The following is a 5,580-nucleotide window of genomic DNA, read 5'->3' as shown; positions in this document are numbered from 1 at the left end:
AGGACCAAACACTGAACTTTAATACACATTAGTATGATCCAACGTAAGCAGGATCAAACGTCATTATACTTTAACTACCCATCAACATGATCCAAGGTCAGCATGACCAAACTTCACGCTACTTTAACTACCCATCAATATGATCCAAGGTCAGCATGACCAAACTTCACTCTACTTTAACTACACATCAATATGATCCAAGGTCAGCATGATCAAACTTCACTCTACTTTTACTGCCTACCAATATGATCCGAAGTCATCAGGACCAAACACTGTATTTTTAATACATATCAATGCGATCCAGCGCAAAGCAAGAAAGTCGACAAGAAGGTCGTCCTTCAAGTTTTACACAGTGTACTTTTGCTACACTTCTCAGCACTAACCTTCACTGAAAACGCCTACTGTCGATTACAAGATTCGATAATTGACAGTTTTAGTTAGAAACTTTCATCTTCTGAAAAGGTAAGAAAAACTTCGACTTAAAAAGAAGTTAAAATGAACAGATCTAAGTCCACTTGTACATATATGACTGGTGCCTGGTCCTTTATAATGAATATTTTCCCTCTCGTCTGAAAAAAATACGTTCTGACGACGAACAACTACACTCTATAATCTGAGGACTAGTGCATGCGTTTTTTATAGCAAAACCACATAGGGATATCTGTTGTGTCCACCGAGGGGAATCGAACCCTTGATTTTAGCGTTGTAAATCCGAAAACTTACCGCTGTCCTACCGATGGACCTGAGGACTACTCAAATTGAGACACTTCGATTCGACATTTTGTGCACGTTTCTTGTTCAGCCCATCGCTACACAATGGGCTATCTTTGCTGTGCCCACCACTGGTATCGAAATCCGAATTTCATCGTTATAACTCTGCAGAATTACCATTAAACCCCCGATTTTATATATATTTTAGGTTGTTCTTTATATTTTCGTACGAATTTGTAGCTCGGTAACAAAGCTTTACGAAATTTTGCAAAAAACGGAATAAATATATTTCAACAACATGGCAACTCCATTATTTCCTAATTATTTAAATCGTACCCGAAACCTTCATAGGTGGCGCTTCTCCCTGTCCCTTTCAAAGATGCCAAAGCAATGGTGATAAGTATGAATAATTAGGTTTAGAAACGCCCTTAGGTACTTAATGTCAAAGAATGTTTGATCATAAACTATTCCTATGTTACACAAGGTTTATAGTGTATGGCTATGTGTGGAAACCTGCCTACTCACGAGGGAGCCAACATACAAAATGACATAGTCTCACTGTTGGGCGGTTTGCCACCACGTGAACTACGAGCCATTTCGAGCTTGACCTCTGCCCAGTTTTACGCCTTGAAGACGTGGTGTGTGTATAAATTGTTAAAAAACTAGTGTTACCGTGGAGAGGACAAATTTATGACCCACTAACAACGTCACCGTTTGGGCTGTGAGCAATCTTCTGTTACCCCAAAACCGGAAATACGTCGTCAAGTCGAAGCTGTCACTAGAGGGGGCTATTGAAGACATTCCACTTCTCTGTTTGGACTCATTAGATAAATGTAGGCTTCCCGTGTCGTCTGGACGACCCTCTCCGTCATCTGTCTCCATGATTGTGTTTGAAGTCATACTCTCTACTAGACAACCAAACACAGGATAGGTGGAATTCCACGGAACATTAATGCACTCTGGTGCTGGAAAAAGTACTTAAATTCACGTTTATTTCTTAAAAAAACAACCACAACAAGAAACAGCCACTAAAAGGTCGTGAAACTTCGAAATCAAAAAGTAACATAACCACGAATAAGTGAAAATATATATATATATATATATATATACCTGTGGATAAATATGGAAGGGTGCTGCCATCTCTTAAGATCTTTTACTAATAACACGTCAATGATTGAAGATACTGACACAATTAAAGCTTGAAGACGGCTTGAAAGGGTAGTGAAAGAAACTTTATTACGAATATATAAGGTTTCATCATCAGATCTTGTACTTAAAATGCGAGTTTCTTGTGAAGACTTACAGCTGAGCCACTAGGGGGCCTGCCACAATAATTTTTGAAAATAATTTATTCAGCATTAAACTGAAACTGATCGGCTGATAAAAAGGCTGATTCAATATGTATGTTAACTTGTGGACATACATAACAAAACTGTTTCGATAAATCATGGCACACTGTAATAAATCATGGCGATAATGAGTACTCGATTTTTGACAGTGGTAATTTTGTATAAAGTTTAACCAACATCCTCTTTCAAAATGAATGTTCGAGAAACGTGAAAAAAATTATCTACCTGTTTGATGTGAATTTAGCGCAAAGCTAAACAATGGTTATCTGCGTTAGCCGTCCCTAATTTAGCAATGAAAGACGAGAGGGGAGGCAGCTAGTCATCACCACGCACCGCGAACTCTTGTGGCTACTCTTTTACCAACGAATAGTGGGACTGACCGTCACTTTATAACGTCCCCACGACTGATAGGGCGAGCATGTTTGGTGTGATGAGGATTCGAACCCTCGACCCGCAGATTGTGAATCAAGCATCCTAACTACCTGGCCATGCCGGACCGCTTCAACAGGACCCATGAGGCGAAGAAGTCCATCTTGACAGAATCTCAAGACAGCTTAACATTTGAAATTGTTTTGTATACTGTCGTCATTTTCTCTAAAAGACAAAACACTATATACATAAACAAATTATTCGATCTTTCCCATTTTTCTACATATTTAGGATTTTTTAAACTTCAACTCTATACGGTTGTATGGTTGCTTAACCCGAACATTGTCCTTAAGGCTATCTCCATAAAAATAACGATCTTGTATTCAGCCTACAAAACCAAGATTGAATTTAACGTGGTCTTTGGTGATAAATCAACTACCAAAGGCTTTCGTCTTCTCTACAGGAAAACTTCTAAGTGGCATGGTAAAAGAAAGAGAAAACTTGACGCCATAAATCTGTCGGGCATCACGTGATTTGTGTGTTCTCTGGATGGTGCGGCTACATTACATATATATATATATATATTATATCTGAGAAAACACTGTTATTGGAAGTGAAGAAAACCTCATTGTTAACACTTCTGGAAACTCTGTTATTGGGAGTGAAGGAAACTTCATTGTTAACACTTCTGGAAAGTCTGTTATTCGGAGTGAAGAAAACCTCGTTGTTAACACTTCTGGAAACTCTGTTATTCGGAGTGATGGAAACTTCATTGTTAACACTTCTGGAAACTCTGTTATTGGGAGTGAAGAAAACTTCATTGTTAACACTTCTGGAAACTCTGTTATTCGGAGTGAAGAAAACCTCGTTGTTAATACTTCTGGAAACTCTGTTATTGGGAGTGAAGAAAACCTCATTGCTGACATTTCTGGTTGATTTGTGTTATAAAAAACGTAAAGAAGGCAGCAGTATATGCACAGAAATTAGGCTTAGTATATGCACAGAAATTAGGCTTAGTGATGCAACCTGAAATGTAGAAAAACTCTACAAAAAATTTACCTCTCTATCATTTAACTGTTTAAATGGAAAAGGTTTAATTAATGAGATTTGGAATTAAATATCTTAGTTTTTCACTTTTGTTGTATGGTAAGTACATTATGAATCCGTTGAAATTATTTGGCGATGACTAATTTATTAATAAATATTGGTAATTGATTTTTAAGAAAATTAAATTACATTTTAATATATCCCAAAGATTGATAGATGAGGACTTATAAGAATCCTTTTCGAGAAAAGTTCATACAGCGAGACAATGAAACCATGTAGAGCCGGAGTACACAACACAACACTTCAACATTCTTCTTGTAAATGGAATACGCAACACTTTTTTTAAAGAATGAAGTCTTCAACATTCTCCTTGTAAATGGAATACACAACGTTTTTTAAAGAATGAAGTCTTCAACATTCTTCTTGTAAATGGAATACGCAACACTTTTTTTAAAGAATGAAGTCTTCAACATTCTCCTTGTAAATAAAATACACAACGTTTTTTAAATGAAATCTGCTATATTCTCCTTGTAAATAGAATACACAACGTTTTTTAAATGAAATCTGCTATATTCTCCTTGTAAATAGAATACACAACGTTTTTTAAAGAATGAAGTCTTCAACATTCTCCTTATAAATGGGATACACAACGTTTTTTAAATGAAATCTGCTATATTCTCCTTGTAAATAGATTACACAACGTTTTTTAGAGAATGAAGTCTTCAACATTCTCCTTGTAAAGGAAAAAAAACTCACATAAAAAAAGCATTTAGGACAATAACATCCAAATCAAATGTGGACGTTGTTGGAGTCATCTTCTGGTTCTTTTAACAATACAATGAACAAATATTTGAATTCCACGAAAGTTCACAAGCCAAATGTGGACGTTGTTGGAGTCATCTTCTGGTTCTTTTAACAATACAATGAACAAATATTTGAATTCCACGAAAGTTCACAAGCCAAATGTGGACGTTGTTGGAGTCAATCTTCTGGTTCTTTTAACAATACAATAACGGTAAAGTTTCAGTGACTTGTGCCCAACAGACTAATCCCACAGTAAGGTTTCAGTGACTTGTGCCCAACAGGCTAATTCCACAGCAATGTTTCAATGACTTGTGCCCAACAAGAACGTGCAGTTATTACGGTAAAGTAGCAAGCATATGGTCAGAAACTCTCACGGGTACGTGAGAAACGTTTATACTTGCGGTGGCTTAATTACAGAGTGTTGGGTACCTTCTATGAAATTAATGGATCGAAATTATCCATTCCTAGTGTGTTTAGCTTTTATTTTACTAAAGGTACTAATTTTCTAGCCGCCCAAACACATTTTATTCAGGGATCCTTAAATATATTTGTTTATGTTATCTTTCATGAATGGGGTCAACCCCATTTTTTTTCTTAACTTTCAATTAGAGGCCAAAGGAAAACCTTGTATATTCGAACGTATGAAACATAGTTTTTTTTTTGTATGTGTGTTTTTTGTTTGTTTGTTTTTTTCCATTTGTACAACCTGCATTTTCTCGCTGATCAAGATTTTACGCCTTCACTTCAAACCTTCGTATTAAAAAGAAATTTCACGCAGTAAACTCAGTATAAAAAGTTTGTTTGTTTTGAATTTCGGGCAAAGCTACACGAGGGCTATCTGCGCTAGCCGTCCCTAATTTAGCAGTGTAAGACTAGAGGGAAGGCAGCTAGTCATCACCACCCACCGCCAACTCTTGGACTACTCTTTTAACAACGAATAGTGGGATTGACCGTCACATTATAACGCCCCCACGGCTGAAAGGGCGAGCATGTTTGCTAGAATGGGATTCGAACCCGCGACTTTCAGATTGGGAGTCGAGTGCCCTAACTACCTGGCCATGTCAGGCCCAGTATAAAAAAGAAAGAAATTTATGAAACTAGCATAAATTCAGTTGAAAACGGTGTTTCACAAATATCAGAAAGTTTGGAAAGGTGCTTATTTTAGGGTTCAAGACACATTTTTTTTTTATTCAGTAAATCACCGTGGATGATTCCGTGACCGTTGCTTTATTTATTTTTTTTATGTTTTAGCCTAAATCAAGTTCATATTCAATGTCCAGCGATTCTTATCATAGTCTTG

The sequence above is a fragment of the Limulus polyphemus genome, unplaced genomic scaffold, assembly GCF_000517525.1.
Source record: "Limulus polyphemus unplaced genomic scaffold, Limulus_polyphemus-2.1.2 Scaffold1051, whole genome shotgun sequence".
Lineage (NCBI taxonomy): Eukaryota > Metazoa > Arthropoda > Merostomata > Xiphosura > Limulidae > Limulus > Limulus polyphemus.
This window is presented reverse-complemented; position numbering follows the sequence as displayed.